Raw genomic sequence first — 20,337 nt, 5'->3', positions numbered from 1 at the left:
GATATACGTGTTAGTATAGGTTGATGAGTCTAATTTTTAAGGTCTTTGGTGTCTCCCTTTTTGTGAATCAAAATTATGTTGGCAGTTTTCTTGGCTATGTGGAATTTCAGAGTCAATATGAATTCTGAAAATAGAGCAGTCAGCTTTTTCAGTACAATATCTCCTTCCTCCTTTATTATGCACCAATTCCCATTTAAAAATTTCGGCAATATTTTTCCTACAGAAAAAAACATCAAATGAATGTTTCAATAATGCTTTCTTTAAAATTTATTCCAGAAGTATAAAAAGGTAGCCAAAAAGCAGATTTTTTCGATATTCTGAAGGTATTAAGTGCCTAAGCTAGACCTCGGCTATAAAATACAGCATAGTGAAGCATTCCATATTCTTGGCCACCAGAGGATATTTTCGGCCCACGGAAATTGCGACAAAGAGCTGTTCTCATTTTTTTGGTATAATCTGAAAAATGGCTGCCGTGCCAGACATCACGCCTGATTTCCTGACCTCAGCCTCAGCCACTGAGACAATGTGACAGAGGTGAAGATGCCCTATATTGCACAGACAGTTGTCCTACTCAGCTAGCAGCGGCCGCCGACGAGGTTGCGGCCGCTCAGCTGATCCGCAGTCAACCAACCCTGCAGCCTCCCATGCATGCACCGCTGGGTCATCTCGGGCTATGTGACCAGCGAAGAGGACGCCACGTCGGCCATGAATGAAAGTCAGGCTGGGCCTCCTTCTGTGAGTGTTGCACAGGAATGAACGGCTTTGAGCCATTCTCAGCAATATAGCTACATCAAAGGTTAACCAAGCGAAACCAAGACTCAACCAGACTAAGTCAAGCTTTTGCTTTGCATATCCAAGGTTAACTGAGGTAAGCAGCATCTATTTTTTGCTTAATATTTCGCAGCCTGTCATCTAGCTATCCGTGCTTGATGACTGGATTCATCCCTTCCCTTGCACTGAAGGGCACATGCATCCCTGTTGGCCTGTGCTGGCTTTTCACTTGACATGCCACCAGTGGCGATACTGTGGAACCAAGAGCTGGCAAAGCCGCTGGCCAAGCAGCACCTTTGTGTGCAGGTATCGTTTGTTTCTAGTCTTTATTTTTGTAAACTCGGTGAACGCAGTATTTGTATCAGCCATTAAACCTACGCCTAGTCATGTGTTTTCTTGTACTGAACCACGTGCACAAACAGCTCGGTCGTGGCTGGGCGATAAGGTGCAGGTGAAACAGCCAATTTGCCCTTGCCTAGTCACATTGTGTCGCAGTGATCAAGCTCGGTGCAAGCGAACTAAGAAAGCGCAGCTAGCATGCCAGCGTCTAATTTTTCTGATGCAATGAATGACCGTGAAAGAAGTGGTATAGTACAGCTGTCGCTCAAAAAGGTGACCCGAATGCTAACCTGAAAAGTCCTCTTCTGTTTGGGAACTTGCACCCTTGTGAAACCTCAGGCAGCACTGCTTACCTGAAAAAAAATTTAGTCATTAATGTAACAATCTAGACATTACACACAACAGGTACTGTACCCATTACACCTGTGGTAATGGCCGCCTGTGTGCACTGGCTCCTGGATGAATCGCTGCTGCGGGCCCCATCAGTAGACAAAGCCGTGACGCTGCTTGTTGGCATCGATGCTGATACACGTTGAATGCTTACTGTAGGTCGCAGTGTCCTCTGGAAGCAAAACACATACCACTTGTTAAAACTTACAGAACCACACCACACGCTAACTGTACCGGTAATTAGCCAATTGCTAGTTTACAACCCTGTAGAAAACAGCACGTGCGCAATTTTTTCTACCAACAAGCCTTTGCAGCCAATGGCATTGCTTGTTTGCTATGCCAATAACATGTTTCCTACTGGTCAAGCAAGAAAAAGGAGGGCATGAAGCTTCTTACTGGCAGAAATGATCCTGGTGCTGCATTCTGCTCCTGTTTCGGATATCTCTTCTCGCTGCTGTGTAGTGTATGTGTGGTGGTGTTGTGTACACACAGATGAAGCACGCCTATAAGATGATAATGCAGAAAACTAATCCAAACATCAAAAATATGAAAAGTTCATATCATTTCACACAGGTATCACACAAATTGGTGAACAGTTGAATGTGCCTTCACAGAAGGCTAAATATATATTAGAACAAGATATGGGTTATGTGCTTCCTTCTCTAGTCCATTTTTCATGCACAGTTCCAAAATTTTAAATTTAGCATTAATTTACAGCACGTCACATGGAGCTCTAATTATATTTAACTTACAAACTCTTACCGAACTCACCAACACGTCTGAAGGTTCAACCACATGGACGCAAAATCGCATGCCAAGAGAGCATCAGCAGTATTTGGCGGCACCATGCCAACATGCAGGAGAGGGCAAACAACCATGAAACCGGCAAAGTTGCACATCAGCTGCTGTGTCAACATGCACTGCTGGACATCCATAAACTCTGCCAAGTTATGGTTGACGAGGTCGCGGGTTCGATTCCCGGCCGAGGCGGCCGTTTTCTGATGGAGGCGAAAAGCAAAAACGCCCGTGTGTAAGAGATTTCGGCGCACGATAAAGATCCCCAGGTGGTCAAAATTAATCCGGAGCCCTCCACTACGGCGCGCCTCATCGCCTGCGTTGCGTCGGCGCGTTAAACCCCACAATCAATCAATCAAGTTATGGTTGATTATGAGCAGCTAATTTTGATCATTAAACTGGAGTAATTCGAATACTAGGATTATCATAAAAACACTTATCTTACTTTATTGATTGCCCAGAATGTTTATGGGCCAATTTTGAAATACTGAAAAATGTACGTCTAGTCATCACCATCAAATCTGAACTCAGACAGCATGATAAACAAAAACACACTTTTCAAGACTTCTTTCCTTTACTTGATGTCCTACCTTGATGAGGGCTTCATTCATTTAAAGTGTGAAGCAAAACAAACTTCGGCGCTGCCTTGCTACAGAGTTGAACCACACTCGTAGATTAAAAGAGAAGGTACCCTGGTGTTCTTTTTTGCACTGATAAAGAAAAGCTGAGCAATCCCTCACCACAAAAAAACTAGTGAGGTTGTGCTAAGAGCTGAACTATAGACCTTCCAAACAGAAGCCGAACACCAAACCTCTGAGCCACTTCAGTATTGGCGGTGAGATCTTTGAGTGGCGCCCCCTGGCTCTGACGTCGGCTTAGGGATTCGCGCCGCTGTCGTCTGCTACACTCCGCTTGTGAGGGGCAACAGTGCCTGGGCTAGAAATCGCCCGCTTCGTTGCTGTAGTGCGTTAAAAAGCGTATTTCTAGCGACTCAGTTATTTTGCCAGCTTCTGACGCATCTGAATAATTTGAAGCTGCATCCCCACAAGTTTCCAACACACGAAGAGATAGAGAACAACTTTCTTCAGAGTATCGGTCAGAAGATCGTGTGTAACTCGTCCTTTCTTGCTTATTCGCGAGGATCAGCGATCAGACCTTCTCGATAAATATTCAAAATGCGTAGGCTTCCCTGCAGTATTTTTGAGATGCTCCTATGAAGACTCAACAGTCTAATACTACGTAACAAGCAGCGGCCTCTACACGCTCATCGCACAGCAGGAAATAAAGCGGCTTTCTTTTGTTTCTTTCGTTGTTGTCTTGTATCGGATTAACGTTTCTTGCTTCTTTTTTTTTGCCCAACGCATTATTTTTCTGCGCCGTCACCAACTTCTTATTAGGAGATTTCGGGATGTTTGGGAGGCTCACGAAGGTCGTGTGGATATTTCCTTCATTTTGTATGGCATACATTCCCTTCTTCACAAATTGGCTTTCATTACGGCTGCGTGCAAAAAGGTGCATATCCGCAGCGTGCTTTGTTTATTCACATGCAAATACAATGAGAAGGTTTGTGCTAGGCCACCGCGATCGCGCCCTAAACAACGTGGTCCACAGTACTCGAAGGCGGCTTTTGTGCTCCGAATTTCTATCGTAATTATATCGTTATCATAACGAACTGACTCTCAACTCGAACAATGATGACATGATTACGGTGTTGAAGGCATGATATACTCGCTAACTAACGTAATAAATAGTATACCTGCATATATTACAAGACTCGAAACCGAAGAAGAATTCCAAGTAGCTCTTTATTGCTTTTCAACCCTTCCAGGCGCGAAGAACAAATCCTATTCTACTCGGGATGGAGTTCTATGATTTGAAGAAAATTACTTTTACTGTCTTGTCCAGGACTGAGGACCCGGCCCACTAACCAGATCGATTTAATTGTTAAACAAAGTTTTCCCCTCCTCCCCTTACTCCTCCTCCTCCTCTTCAGTGCAGTTTTCCTATAACGCATATCCGAATATCGGGAAGATATGGCTGTGCAAAATGTTCCGAAATATCCCTCCAGGTCTTAACAAACATATATGTGTTACTATAAATTTAACGAAGACGTGACTCGTTTTGCTCAATAAACCTGGTAAAATGCCTGGTATAGAATCAATAAAATGCCTGGTATAGAATCAGCACGCGCGTATATACACACTTGCAGTGGCGTGGACTTCTTATTTTTCCGGGGGGGGCAGACCTGGAGTGCGCCTCGAAGCGGCGAAGGGAGGGGGGGGTCCCTGTGAGATGACACGTCATCACCCCGATACAAAGAGGCTACCACTAACCATCATCATCATCATGATAAGGGGCACCTGCAGCAGTGAGGGCCTTTTACATTGTGTCGGCTAACTACGAGGTGTCCCCAAATAAGACGTCCCGCAAATCTATGAACCGTGAACTTCAGCGGTTTGACGCATCCAGTAGAAATTTCTTTGAATACGTGTTTTGCTGGTCACATTTATTAAAAAATATTGCATGACTGAACCATCAGCACAAAAAAAACGAGTCGATTTGTTTTTCTTTTAATGGGCAGTTCGGGGGTAAAAAGAAAGGGACACGAGAAAGGGACACGACAGGGGCGCTACGTGCTGCTATGTTCATTTCCGTTAAGAGCCCCCGAAACGGGTCTGACTGACCACTCATTTTTGTATCCGTGTGTGTGTTGTGCCAAAGCGCCCGACACAAATTCACTGCACCTGGCGACGTGCCGATGGCGGGGTTGATTCGCGCCTAGGTCAAACCGCCCGCGTCAGACGTGCCGCGACTTGGCGGGAAATGCGCCGCCGAGTCTGCTTTTCCTTTCCCATCGCGACGGCTGGACCAAATCATGCCTGGGACGAACTAATCCCCGCAGACGCGCAGCAAGTAGCGCCTGGAGACGCTGCCGCAGAGTCGCCTTCCCTTTCGCGGTCGTGGCGGCTCGGCTGACGCAATCGCTTCGCCTCCATTCGCGAGATTCATAATACGGCCAGTAATAGCTCCGACTGGAGGCATTGGAACTGCACGCGGCTGCAATGGAACCCTGGGGGTATAAAACCAGCCCGGAAGCAGCGGTGGAGCGGCGGCATCTCATCGAAGGCCCTGAGTTGAAAAGTGCTATCGCGCTTGTCTTAGCCATGTAACACTCTTGCTACCTTTGTATATATTGTATATAAATGCTGCTTCAAATAACCGTCAGCTAGGCTACTTCGTCGCTATGGTCTGCGCCGCGTCGATAACGGACTGGGCAGGGCAACGTCGCAACAGTAGTGACTGAGCTGGGATGGCCCAGTCCCAACAGTGTATGTATATGTGTTTTGGAGGCTTGGAGCGGGTATCGCTCGCAGTCGACGGCCGCAGTGCACCCAGTTGCTGCCGGTGCTTGGCAGCCGTTACAGCCCTGTCCAACTGCTCTGGCGTGCTTTGTGACCTCGAAAACAAAGTTTGCAGACAGGCTTTTCGGAGGCGTGATAGCTTGCACTGACGTCACTGTATTCCCGTGTTGGTGCGTTGGTTTCACAGTGGAAATCTGCAGCTCTTTGTTCGAGAAGCGCTGATGAAGCTGAGAGCTATCGATAAAAAAATGCGGTGGCGTCGTTATGGGCAAGCAACATGTTTTACGAGACGTTCCAAGACGCGAGCTAAAGGCAAAAACCCAACGTCTGGCGTTGGCGTTCACCATATAAAACGGCCCTTTCACGAGGCCTTCCACAGAGCGACCTTAAACTCGGCACAAGTTGCTAGCGAGGAGTGGTCGCCCCGCCAGTAAACAGCAGATGAAGGTAGGGGAAGAACAACCACCGAAATTCACCGTCGTCGTCAGCTTCATCATTACACGGTGGCATAAATGAGAAGCAGCGCATCGGGTTGCCCTTCGAAAGCAAAACACTCCTCCAGCAGCAAGATGCCAGCGCTGTTCGACAAAATATGCGGAGCGAAACAAGGCGTCACACGCGTTCGACTGGGCATTATGATGTCCGATTAACAACCCACAACCTGCATGGTGGGGCTATATGCTCACTTGTAAATGGACACCACGAGGACATAGTCCTACCAAACCTGAGCAAAAAGTTTCAAAATTGGAGCCTAATAAAACCATGTGGTTGACACAAATCATGCAGTGAATTTGACGCGAATCACGTAAACTAACAGCGACTGTTTAAATGAGCGGTTCCGCTCACAAAACGACTCCAGAGCATGACATGCATCTATGGAAACTGCTTAAGACCGGAAAAGAGCGACTTCGGTGGGCGTAGTGCATGCATTGTGAGCAGCCCCCACCGCTTCCCCTAAAACAATTTGAATAAAGCAAGCGGAACGAAGCAGCTACGCGGTCCCAGGCCGCGCATTTGTAAACAAAAATAACTGCTCCAATCAACAGGTGCCGTAGAAACAGAGCAACTGTGGCCGCGCTTCCAACCGGGACCTAACCCCCTCGTTTTTCCCTTTTCACCGCGACCCCTTAGCGAGCGGCCACCGAAAAACGCGAACAGCCCCAAACAAGGACAGGGAAAGGAGGGAGGTGCAGTTTTCGTTGCCTGATTTTACCATCCTTGAGAGTTAAGCAGCACAGCGCGCGCCACCGCTGAATGTCTGAAACTCGTACACGTGCGTCCAGACTTGAGTTTGTGATAGAACTTGTTTGCAGTGCTGTACTCACGAGTGCATGTACTCACGAGTGCAAGCATGAGTTCTGTACTCACGAGTAGTGGACTTACCCCTGTACTCAATCGTCATCATACTCACTTTTTTAATCTGAGTGTGTACTCACTCATCATCGTACTCACTCGTGAGTTTGAGTACGAATGAGTACAAATGAGTGTAATCACGAGTGAGTGCGCCGAACAATGCTCCCGACAAAATGTCGCTTTGATGGCGTGCTGCTGAAGCCAAGCTATGGTGGCTAGAAGGGCCACCCTTCTAGCCACCATAGCCAAGCGCAGCGCTACATTGTTGTCAACAATCCGCACACTGAGCACGTCTAACTCACCATGAAGAAAAGCGACACGGCCCTGCGTTTCCCCTTGCCCGTCGGGAGGATGAAACTGTCTTTCAAGATCCCAACCCCTATTGTAAACAATAGTTGAAAGACAGGACGGCCAACAGTCCGATGTCGACGGGCGCAGAGCCGAGCCAAGCCCTTAAAAAAAAATCCTCAGCCGGAGCCGGAGGGGGCTCTGCCCCCCCGTAAAGCCGTCCGGAGGGGGCACGAGCCCCACTGCCCCCCCGTAGTTGGCGCTTCTGCACACTTGGTTATTTGGAACTCAACCTACAGTTTTTGCAGTCTATTGTGCATGTCGGCAAACTTTCATGCCTTGACAACGTAAAGTGATGTGACAAAACGCGTTCGAGTGTTCGGCAAGGTTGCAAAAACTGTTTTACCTTACATATGATTACCGGGAATCGTGATGCCTTCTGCCAAAGCCGACAGCCCTGAAGGCCTAGAATTTGTTTTGGTCTTCCATTTTCGCTGTTGTCGGTTATTAGCAGATGACTGTTCCTTTTGTTCGAATGCTTACATGAGAAGCTCACGCCTAGCTCCGACTCTTCGCGCTCCGCACAGGACCGGCTTCGCAAGGAATGGGGTGGCGCCGGCAATGTTTCTCCCGTGGCGGTATCCAAAAACTATACTTTAATTGACACCATGAGCTAGTGTATGCGATTTTAAGCCTATTATTATGATAAACAGTTACCCACACGCCAATTCTGGTGCGGACAAGCATCAGACGTTGATTGAGCGCAAAGAAACTGCAGGGAGAGCGATCCTGAGTGAAGCAGACGACAAATGCGAGAATCCCTAAGCTGACGTCACGGAGGCGCGCTTCGCAGCGCCGCCTGTGTTCGCGCTCACCGCCAATACAGTCTGCAGGGGCCGAGAATTCGGTATATTAGCCCAGGCTGCCAATGAATATTGTCGGGTGTGTTTAGTTCTGGCAGTACTTAAGAAATGCTGGCAATAATAACACTTGTTTCTTACACGCTGATCCTGCAAATGAGGCCAGTTATGCTAGTATAAACAAACGATGTTGCCAAAGTTACTTTATTTCAGTCATCAAAGCTATCACAGATCCCCAAACTCCCCTACACAATCCACCGCAGTCATGACTGGAAGGAAATGCATCACTAGAATTCTGCATTGATAATGCTTGATTGACACACCAATCTTGCAGACAACCCACACCATGCTAATACTACGAATGATGTAGCCGGAACCTCATTTACCTCATAAGAGGCTATCGCATGTCCCCGACCTCTTAGGCCGTGGCAAAGCTACCTACGAATGGGATGCGTGCTTTCGAACACAAATAGCTTCCCAATTATCTCGTGGCAGCCTATTCACAAAACAGAAAAAGAAACGCATTGTTTTCAGCTGAACATAATAATGACCTCAAACACCGAGAAGGACAAAAAACGTGGACGCTGCCACCGCTTTTTGATGCTTCCGGGCGCTGCATCGATTTTTGAGCAGTGCACTTGGTGAGCGACAATCATAAGAGCAACGTCTATGCTATAGAGAATCTTTGCGGTGATTGCTCTTTTAGACGGACCCTCAATGTCCCTCACTCACGGAGCACAGCGTAGATGGCGCGGCAAATGAGTGCTATTACCCAGCATTCCCCGCATGCCGGAGTTTGCTCATCCCGGCAGGCGCAACGGTGGGACTCACTCAGCCGGCTTTGTCAACTGCTTTAGTGATGGTTGCTTTGGGCCTGTTCAAGTGCAGCTTTTCGTCCATTACGCGCCCCCTTCGCATGGCGTGATTAACTTGTTCAACAGCACCTCCTGGGTAACCCATACCTGACGCAATTAAGTGGTCGTACAGCAAAGATACATTAAGTATTGGTTTGCAGGGTGGGAAAACAAAATGTAGAGATCCCATACAAACATCTGGCCACTACAGAAATGGTACTTTTTGCACACTGCTTGCCAAAAGTGAGACTCCATTTTCTAAATTTGTGAGCACCAATTGGGTGTTGTTTTAACAGGTATTACAAAAGTTGGAAGGAGCAACTGGTTCTGAAAAATAGCAATTATAACAGTTTCCTCAGCTTTCTCACAATTCTCAAACTTACTAAAATAACTAGTTCTAAATTAGTATAAATGGGAATGACTAAGCTCACATGGCAAATAGATTTTGATTGGTTGATTGGTGGGGTTTAACACGTCGACGCAATGCAGGCAGTAAGGCGCGCTGTAGTGGAGGGCTCCTGATTAATTTTGACAACCTGGGGATCTTTTACGTGCGCCGAAATATCGTACACACGGGTGTTTTTGCTTTTAGCCTCCAACAAAAAAGCGGCCGCCCTGGCCAGGAATCGAACCCACGACCTCATGCTCAGCAGCGAAACGCCTTATCCACTGAGCCACCGCGGCGGGGTCACATGCCAAATAGTTTCGGTGTATGCGCTTGTGCCAAGTGGTGGTGTAGCACCGAGCTAGCACATCAGGATGGCAGAATGGCAAGGTTCCGCTGTCTTGTTTCAAGTTCCCGCATGTTTTTTTCTTCTTTTTTTCAATAACCTAGAACCGTATGTATTGCACTATGTGCGCTGCATACCACACTTGGAAGGAACGATCGAATAGTAGAAGGCAGCTTGCTTCTTACAGTATAACGCACGTAAAACACAGTGCTGTTTGAAAAATGATAATAGGGAGTAAATGCATTTGAAGCAAACACTAATTTTCAAATTACCTTAACTACACGCATTGAATGAAGAGCTATTATTATGAGCATTGCTATTAATCTAGACAGAGTACTGTCATTTCATCACTTCAGACTAGTTGTGAAAAGTACCGAAACAACAAGTGCAGCCGGAGCACAGGTATAGGCGCAACAAGAAATCTTGCTATATCATGGTGCCACGCACTGCCAGTATGTCCCACAGTTTTCCAACACATGATTTCCCACTCTCCCGATTTCTCTTCAACGTTCAAACACTTGCAACGCCTCAGCTGGTAGTCTAGCTGTTATTACAGCATGAAGATATTAGTGACTTCCATCGTTCTCATCATTAATAGTGACAAGTATGGATTGCAGCAAATGTTATGGGTTCAAAATTCTTGCCATTTCTAACAGTCTACTGGTGATTACCTAACCCTTTCTGTCACGAAATATTATATTCACTGCAGAAAAATTCCATACTTGGAGGTTTAGCAGTGTGAAGAGTCTAGAGGTAAGAAAAAAAAGTTCAGTCTCTCTAGAATACTTATTACGCAAATGCCGTCGCGTCCTCATACGGAGACACGATTACTCAATCCTGCTTTTCCCTATAAAAAATAATAAATATCCTGAGGCCGTTTACAAACAAGGAGGTGAAACAATAATTTCTGCAAATGAAAGAGGTGTTTTTAGCCTTTATAAATGATTGACGCTGCAGTAAAAAAGAACTTAGGACGGCAACACACCGGAGCTCCCACAAAACTTGGTGGCGTCCATTTTTAAACACTGTTTATGAGCGCGGTTCTGCCATTACACATCAGATGGTGCTACCTTTCACTTCAATAGGTTTCGAACATCAGCCACACCGCTCTGCAGCATGAACTCTTTTCGTTTTCATGAGGAAAAGGACAAAGAAAGTCGCGTCTGCATATCGAAACACAGTAACTGAAAGGGCTAATATTAATTCAGGGCCATAAAAATTGACATTGCTCATTAAAAGTTCACTTCGGAAATGCACGATAAAGTCCTCATATTCGGGATGAATAAATGGCTACCAGGCCTCGTAACATAGCATCCCGTGGTAACATCTCCTAATCTTGCCTTTTCTGTTGTTTTTTTAAATGGCTAAGACATGAAAGCGTCCTCGTAGGTAACCTCCCATACAAGACATACAAACCTCCCATACAAGACATACCCAGAGATAACCGTAACTATATCAGAGCTAAGCTGAAATACAAGACATTTACCCAGATGTAACCATAACTATACCAGCACAAAATAATTTAGTAAGTGACACGTAAGTGTTGCACCAAACTTGAAAAGTTTGTAAGTGAAGCAGCAAAATGTGTTGCCAATATTCTGCCAAACTGGAAAACGTGGTGGCCCCGAGCAAGTATGTGCTCCGGAGTGTTTTTGCACAGGCACGCTCAAGGGTATCCACGGTTTAGAATCATAAAGTACGTGAGAAAAAAACGCGCAGGCATTTCTTATGGCAGAATATAGGCCATTATCCACTATTGCTGTTTGTGTTTTAAATTTTGGAACATTTTCTTTATCTGCACAAAACAAATTATCACAACAGAATGTTCAGCCATGTTCAGCTCTGCTCTGCTACGCATGCCATGGCCCAACGAAGCCTGACCTTCCGCACCTCGTCTGGTCTTGCCCGGGCCTTGCCGTGCTTCGCGCCCAACAACGCCTGGTGCGGGTTCACTCCTACAGAGTGGATTCGGCCCCCTTGTCGCGTCAAGGGCACCTTGACAGCACTCTCGAGCTTTGTATGTGCGGCGTCGATGGCTGGACATTACTAGCGGCCTTCCTGCCCTCCCCCTTTCACTGCGGCTACCGGCCATCCTATCTTAAGTTTTCTTCCTTCCTTCCATGCATATCCGATTAGTAAAATAGTGACGTGGTGTTTTCTGACACCTCTGTGTAAGTATTGGGTGCACAAAAAGGAGAATAGAACTAATGAAATCAACTTTATTAGGGAAACAAAAAAGAATGTGCAAAACACATTTGGGTACATAATTCCCCTGTGCGGTTTGATTTGTGGTCGCCAGCACTCTTAAATATCTCGCAGCTGGTTTGGCGAGTCCAAAGCAAAGATCATGACAAAAATGATGGCAACTTTTATGAAAGCAGTGAGTAGTCCGGGCCAATTTCTTGGCGCTGTGTACACTTTTGTTAATGTTCGCTGCTCATTTCCTGACATCTCAGGTTCTTATTTTGGTGTACGCACTTTGAAGAGCTCACAAAAATGGTTTCATTTTTTATGTCTACATGTGTTTTGCCTCCTTCCTCTCTTCCCGGGCGAGTTTCTTTACAGCGTTGTTTTGCTGTTGGCAAAACTGCCTCATCCTCATGCCGACATAATAGTGGAGAATGCCTGGTAGTAGCATTTCTTTATCCTCTTCACATGGAAAAGTTTGAGTCCGAAGGACATGGTCTAAAGTCTCTTCGTAAACATTTGCAGTAGGTGTGTGAGAAACAAACTAGTTCTGAGCGGAACAAAAGAGAGTGTACAAATGAATGTTCAGGAAGGTTAGGAATACTCGTGACTTGTCGTGAACGAGCTTGGGAATTTTTTCATGCTGGGGCACTTATGTATTTCCCAGAGCATTTTTGCATACAGTGCAAGAGGACTTTTGGCAAAATCTAAGGGCTACAAATCCAGCTACAAAATATACAATGCAATTTTGGATGGCTGGGTCCTCAGAACGGAAGGCAAATTGTCTTCACATTTCCAAGGGTCAGTGGAAATGAGGCCATTAATTTTTTCAACAAGCTTGCTACCTTTGCTCTCGTGTTTCTGCTAGGCAAAAAGACTTCTTCGATACCCTCCACTGTAGGGCATGGCTTTTCCTCGCTTTCGGTTATTTGGCAGTTTCCAAGTTTTGGTGGTCTTATGAGCTTGTACACATACAGAAGGTGGTAAACACGCAGGAAGGTAGGTATAGTGGGGTGGTCATTCTGGCAGCCAGATTGCCTAACTGTTCCAAAAAAACTGCTCGATTGGGCCCTCGTTCATTTTAGATGTAACTACATACGCGAAGCCACAAGTAGAAAGCAAATACAAAGCACTATGATAGAGCTAAGGGTGATCCGTAGGCCTTCACTCGTGCGCCTGGCCAAAAACATTTGCTTAGTTATTTCTCCTTTTTGGGGTTTGCTCTTCTAGGAATCCAGAAACTGCAAAGCATTTCGCCGAACGTAGATTCCCTCTCCATTTGTTCAAACTCCTTCGCGCGGTACCATTCTGTTCTGGTACCATACCATTCTGAACCAATGGAATGAAAATTGCACTTGCTTCATTTGCTTAATGCTTCCTGTGAACGCAGGAGCCCACGTTTAGGTAGCTTCTGCTGGTTGCACAACGAAGACATCGTCTTAGCCAGAATTCTTCAGGTCCTCCGGAAAAGCTGCAGTTTTGATTTCTTTGCCGGTGAAAGAGGTAGTCTAACTCTGGCAGTTTGACTCCTCTTCTATGCCGCATTGCAGGATGGCACAGTGTTTTCAAGGTTGCTGCGCTCAGCGTATTGCGGGGACCCATAGCCATCACAGTTATTGTGCCTCCATGCTTTAAGAGGAGCTATGAAGGTGCATTCTGGCTCGACATTTGCGTAGGATGCATGTTTTGGTCCACCTCTGCCCATGGGAACGTTATCGGTGGTTTGAATAAGACTCGCAACATCTAGAACGGTGATTGGCTTCCCTGCAGTCATCCAATCTGGTTTTCAGAATAAACACTTCAACAGGCTGGTCTCGGTTATGTCTGCACACGATCACGTGCTTCGTGACAACAGGACTGGTTTCACTGCTTGCGACAATAATCTCCCAGTAGATGATGCGATCGCCTTCAAACGTGTCCGCCCGGACAAAAAAGAAAAGTTGTGCAATGTGGAGAGCTTTATTAAATAATAAAAATATCAGGCTACCACAGAATGTTGCGCAGTTTTAGCCCTCATATAGCAGCATCCCTATAGCAGCAGTAAAACTTAAAGTACATGATTTTGAAGCTTATGATGTCTCGAAATACTTGGGCTACAATAAGGCAAGATACATGCGTTTGTCCACCCTTCACAAAATCTTTTCAAAATTGATTCCACTCGTTACTATACACATCAGCCTTATGAATTATTCCTTGCCCCTATGAGCCTCTTATACTGTACACCACTGAGGACAAATCAGCAAAAATTTAAATCTATAAAAAGAGCGCCAAAACCAAAGAAAGATATATATTCTATGAATATCACTTTCTAATGTTCACTCCATGCTGTGTCCATGCCTTCCTTTTTAACAAGCGGACACACATGCATGCGAGAACATGCACAAACAGGCAAACATACACTCTCACTTACGCAAGCACATACATATATAGGCACACATACATATGCGCACAAGCACACGCATGCACGTACGCACACATGCACCCCCCCACACAAACACGTGCATTTGCCTTCTACAAAGATTATGGTGCCTAATGCCTAAGACACCATCTTCTGTTGCTTGCAATGTGAAGCCACAATGGCAAGACGAAAGAAAGAATCCCGACTGAAATGTACCATATTTTAAAGCACAGCTGAAGACACTCAAACAAAAATTGCCGCGTATCTGCTCCTTTCGTTGCAAATGTAGTCAAAAGACGACAGTCTTTGTAGACATTTGCCAAGGAAATGCCCCCCTTTGCTTTCCCGCTCACCTCTCATGCCGTTCCTGTACAGTCGCGCTCATCCCAAGGTAAACACACTAAAGGTTTGCTTAAGGCGATTTCAATTTACCGTGTTCCACTGATACAGGCCGGGTTCCTCGATGCCAGAACTGCAGTACGGCGGAGACGCGCATGAATGAAGGCGGCCGACTACAAGGTTTATAGAACCGCGTAGCTGTGCTCTACATGCGTTCCAAGCAGAACGTGGAACCTAGCTACTGGAACCTTTTGTTGCTGTTGCCGCGTGATTTTTCATATGCCGCCAGGAGGCGGCAGTTTTCTGCAGTATATGCAGAATATCATTTTCTAACGAAAAACCAACCATCCATGAATTTTTTAATAAAGGAACACTGTAAATATCCCTTGTGTACTAATTTCCTGCCTTATATTTGCGTAATGTCTTGTACTTGTTCAAAAAAGTTGGAAAATATGAACACATTAACCAGACTTAGAAGTCTACGTTTGGTTGTGAGTATATAAGACTATTGCGCAAAATCAAGTTTACTTTGCCCGGCTGGCTGAATTGAGTCACAGGCAGACAGACATACAGACAGACGAAAATTTCTGGGTCTACGTAGCCCCAGAAAGACTACCGTCTTTAAAAAGACAAAATGGTCGCGTTATGTTGCAGTCGGCACGGATCATACAACAATCACCTGCTCGTTGCACAATAATGCATCAGAAGAGCACAACCAAGACGAGCCCACAATTCCTCACCTTGTGATAGTTCCACCGGGGCAGGAGTCTGACCTCTTCCGGATGCTGAAGATGATGTTGCACCAGGCTGCTCCAGTCTGAGCTATCCCCGCACACAGGGACACAACAGCTTGTCCCGGGTGCATCTGGGGTTTCTGCATGGCGAGCATCGTCCTCAAGTCCTTCTTTTTCACACGGGTTTGGCTGCGCACTGCCGGAGAATTTTTCACTCTCAAATACCGTTGCTTGACGATTCCTCAAACTTGCCCACGCGAGAGTAGACATGGATGGCGAAACATGGCCTTCAGGTTGGCGCGAGGGGGCAGCTACTAATGCTGATTTCTGGCCTTCTGGTGCGTCTGCATTAATGCACTGAGCTTTACAGCATTCAAATATAGTTGGCACAGCACCCTTTCGCAGCCTCTGAATTTTCGGTTTGTTCAGCAATACGTTGCCCTTGTAATCGCTGTAATACCTGCTAGATATTAGGTGCGGCGCGAAGTGCCTTGCACATACTTGGTCGCCTTTTCTGAGCTCTCTCTTCATATTTGGGATGCACTGGCTCCACTGGTGAAACAAGTCTGGGTCTTTCGGCGCTTTGAAGAGAGCACATTTTTCTCTTCCCTTACAGCGCCCAGAATTGCAGCCGGTCACGAAGCACGTCATTAGTTGTTGTGGTCACTGCATGAAAACATAATTATAATAGTCAATTTTATAATCACAATGCCACTATAAGGTCGAATACTTAGTCAAGCACTACAGTCAAACCTCAAAAACAGCTTTTGAATTCGAAAATTCAAGTTCATTGGGATAGTGGCACACAAGTTGGAGCTTTCCGTCTTGAGTTACGCTTGCTTTGGGGTCCAAAGCAGTGTACCTAGAACACGGAAAGTCACCAACAGGAACTCAGGAATCAAGGAAAACGATGCCCCGAAGTTGGTGCAGGCCTTTGTTGTATCCCACATCACTTACTCCGCCCCATACCTCCAGCTGACGAAGGCGGACCGAGAAGCCCTGGACATAGTGGTCAGAAAAGCGACCGAGCTCTCCGTGGGAGTGCCTGTCCACTCATCCAAGCACAAACTGCTGGGCATGTGCAGGCACAACAGGCTGGACTAATTGGTGGAGGCCCACCTCTCTAACCAAATCAGACTGATTCAGAACAAACACAGACGGGCAAGAGGGGATGGAGTATCAAACCAAAACTGGACACCAAGGCAACCTGGTGACTTGCGCATTGGTCTGCATGACCCAACCAGTCGAAGCGGAGAAAGTTGCCGTGGCGTTAAGGCTACCACGCCCGAGTTATAGCACTATAGTCACAGACTCCAAGGAGGCGTACACCAACTTTTGAAAGGGGAGGGTGTCCCCTGCAGCACGTGTGATACTTTCCAAACGAAGACCCCCGGGGCAAGCCCTAGAGCTCACGTGGGTGCCGGCTCACACAAAGGTGGATGGAAACAAACTTGTCGACCACCGCTCCTGAAAGTTTTGCGTCCGGACCAAGGATAGCCGGCACTGCGCCCTGTCACAAGCTACATAGAAAAATCCGAAATGTACAGAGAACGCAAGTGCAGGTTCCCCTGGCCTGACCCGCAGTTAAGCCGCAAGCAGCAGATCGTTATCTGAAGGTTACAGGCCGGGTCGCTAGTGCATCCCACACTCCTAAGCACGATGTACCTAGACATGTACGAGAGTACTTGCCCATCCTGCAAAGACAGAGAAGGCACTCTGGCACACATCCTGGCTGAGTACAAGTCTCTTGAGATCCCCCCATCCCTATTCCTGCACCTGACCTCCCCCAGCGATGGGAGACCTTGTTGTCTAGCCCCGACCTGACGACCAAGCTCATGCAGGCAGCCAGGGGCCAGGAGCTGCTAGACGCATATGGGACCTGAGAAGAGGGTTCCACCATGTCCGGTGCCTGCATGCACTGCCAGTACCTTTACTGGGCTGAATAACAGTTGATCCTCTTTCTCTCTAGAACATGAAGTGACAAACACATGGTCATCAGAAAAGAACAGAAACGTGATAACATCACCCGCGACATAGCAATCTGCTCAAGATCAAGGCACTCACAGTGCGGTCTTTTCGCAATATCTGAATTCGTGTGGACCCAATAACTCTGTGATGACGACTCGATGAAAGAAAAGGTTTAACTAGCCGATTGTTTGGGTGGTCAGTCGGTTAAAAAAAAAATGCCGGGAACCCCGGTAGGCCCGCAACTGCAGCCATACAAATTGCAGCACTTTATTTGGAGTCCATGGGTGTCACCAATGGGATAACAACACTACAGTGACAGTAACCATCCGGCGGTAAGTTACGACGTGACATAATTAAATTGCGTTTGATATTCTTGGGTTGCCTTATCATGCTGACAGTGCCTTTATTATGCTGACAGTACCTTAATACAACAGGGCAGCTGTCCAATTCACTTATCGAAATAGAAATATGCATCATTGCCGCTCACCGATGGGGTGTGACCCATGTAAGCGTTGTTTGTACACACAAGCAGCATAAATAATTAAGCACACGGCGGGAGGGCAGGCTAACAAGAGAGGGCAATTTTTGTGCTGCATCGATTTATTGTAAGCAGAATTAGGCTAGATTGCCCGTAGCGGTGTGCATTATTACTCTTGCTCATCCTTTGTTTGGTGCTTCTGAAGTCATCGTCATACAGTTGCGTGTACACATGCCTCTTGCATAGTTTGACAGGTATAAAGACAGACTTCTCGGCAAAAGGAAACATGCATCTGGGGATAGCGAAGAAAGAAAGAGCCATGTACAAAGGCACAGCAACGAGAATGCGTACGAAGAGAGCAAAGGGAAAGCTGGGTGCCCGGTGGCATGGGGACATTATCGGCCCCAGAAAATGATTTTTGGTAGTGTCTATTATTCCGGCAACCGTAAGAATTACCGTCTGAAATTTCTCACGGCAGTCGCCTCTCATAGGCTAAGCACACATTGTGGAGATTCTATGGTAAAAATATTCCCTACAAAGTCGTGTTTGCAGCTGCCTGTGTAGTGCTGTGGTATAGTACTTGGTTCTAAACGAGAAGGCTCATGTACGAATCCAACAAGCGATATTTCTTTTTAACTTTCAGAATTTTTCGGTCATCGTGATTTTGTTAATACTTTTTTTACTCTGGTTTTTTACTATATCAAGAGATTGATTGATTGATTGTGGGGTTTAACGCGCCGACGCAACGAAGGCGATGAGGCGCGCCGTAGTGGAAGGCTCCGGATTAATTTTGACCACCTGGGGATCTTTACCGTGTGCCGAAATCTCGTACGCACGGGCGTTTTTGCTTATCGCCTCCATCAGAAAAGCGGCCGCCGCGGCTATATCAAGAGATTGACGCACAGGACTTCTAGAATGGGTTGAATTACATTTAGGTTGCGTTCTGTGTCATTGGGCTGGGCTAGATTAGGTTTTTTGCAGTTTGGCCAAATTTGGTTACGTTACAACGCATTTAGTTAGGTTACTAGGTTCTATGAGGTTATGTTAGGTTGCGTTGGGACGTAATGTTATTCAGCAAATTTTAGGCTAGCCAGCTTTTATGGTAACTGTCGTGAGAATTTCCCGGAGGTCATTCTCATGGCTGCCGTGAGATTTGACGCCGACATTATTTTTTTTTTTTTTTCTGGGCCACAGCAGGCACTCCTCTTGATCTTACTCCGTGGTCGGAACCCTACGGCAGTGGCGCTTCCAGCGAAACTGCGCCTGCCGCTCGCAACTCTTTCGACGGTGCGCCCATATTGTTCGTCCGGCGGCTTGGCAGGCAGGGAAAGTATAAAGGAGGCCACGGTGCTTGGGTAGCTTTCGAGGTGGTACTGGCCCGCACTCACGAGCGCTGACTGATATCTCAGCTTCGAAAGACGATGGGTCGAGTCAGATTACCTGAAGTCGGGTATTTGTAGAATACAGTTCGAGGCGTAATCACTCCTACACCATGGCCAATACAGGCGACCGAGGGATGTCACAGCACTCGACTATGCTGCACGGCAAGGTAAAAGCAAAGGTTGGTCGTCGGTGGGGAAGCTTGGGACACAGACCGCCACGCAGGAAACACGAAAAGAGAAAGCTTACGATCCACGAAGCAGCTGCGAGGCCAACAGCGTTCGTTATCTTCGCCGTAGCTGACGATCGAGATACGCGGCCGTTTTCACGTGCACACATCACGCTTGTCCCAGAGAAACGAGGTACACAGCAGGACGACGAAACACGACGGGTAAAATTCCAACGCGCACGTAGACGTCGTAGAGTGAAGTATGGCCGTAACCGTCTCAAAACCCAGTGAGAAAGATGTCACCGTTGAGAGCGCTAGATACGCATGTTTGCTGATGGCCACATCGATACTGATGGTGTGAGTAAGCAAGCCGTTACGCGCGAAAATAGATAGAAATGCTAATAAATTTGCGTAACATCATTGAATGTTTTAAATACGTCAAAATTTGTACAATTAGCATTACGTTATTTTTGTTTGTTCATTTCAGAGTTACTCAATAACTCTGGTTCATTTGATTTTTTTTCTCCCTAGAAGTTTGACGAGCCTTTCAATAATGTCAAGAAATTGCTGCAAGAGCCTCTGAATGAAGTTATTACTTGCAAACGGGCGTGCGTAAATTCGCCACCGACATGACACGGATGGCGTGTGCCGCAAAAGTGACAGGTATGGTCCAGCAGGGAAGAGCGCTGAAGACTGCGAGTTCAAGAACGCAGCACTCCGAGGACCGGCGCTAGCCTGCCCGGTGGTGACAAAGATGCAGGCAGAGCGGACCAACGGCGCTTGAATATGCGCGAGATACACATACGTAGTATATTCCAGGCACTATAACATACGTGCAAACAAGTACTTGCATATTCTCCAGTTTCTCAATAAGGTAGTGAGGAAGTCTATGCTTGCAAGTGCAACCGTTGGTCTTGTCTTGTGCAACGCAGTAGGACGTC

The 20,337-nt window shown here is 46.6% G+C and overlaps 1 long non-coding RNA gene across 2 annotated transcripts in view; it reads right to left on the bottom strand.

Moving 5' to 3' along the window:
• Positions 1-19,847, bottom strand: part of LOC144158519 (uncharacterized) — a 77,110-nt gene extending 57,263 nt beyond the window's left edge. The window contains exons 1-4 of one of the 2 annotated variants that reach the window (XR_013320110.1): positions 19,477-19,847; positions 15,408-16,067; positions 1,525-1,672; positions 1,401-1,463 (exon numbers count right to left, since the gene is read on the bottom strand). This is a non-coding gene — a long non-coding RNA (uncharacterized LOC144158519). The remainder of the gene's footprint in view (positions 1-1,400; positions 1,464-1,524; positions 1,673-15,407; positions 16,068-19,476) is intronic. The other variant, XR_013320111.1, reaches the window with a different exon arrangement.
• Between the last annotated feature and the right edge of the window lie 490 nt (positions 19,848-20,337).

Source organism: Haemaphysalis longicornis, unplaced genomic scaffold (genome assembly GCF_048455015.1).
Source record: "Haemaphysalis longicornis isolate Haplotype H1 unplaced genomic scaffold, Haemaphysalis longicornis Haplotype H1 scaffold_10, whole genome shotgun sequence".
Lineage (NCBI taxonomy): Eukaryota > Metazoa > Arthropoda > Arachnida > Ixodida > Ixodidae > Haemaphysalis > Haemaphysalis longicornis.
This window is presented reverse-complemented; position numbering and strand designations above follow the sequence as displayed.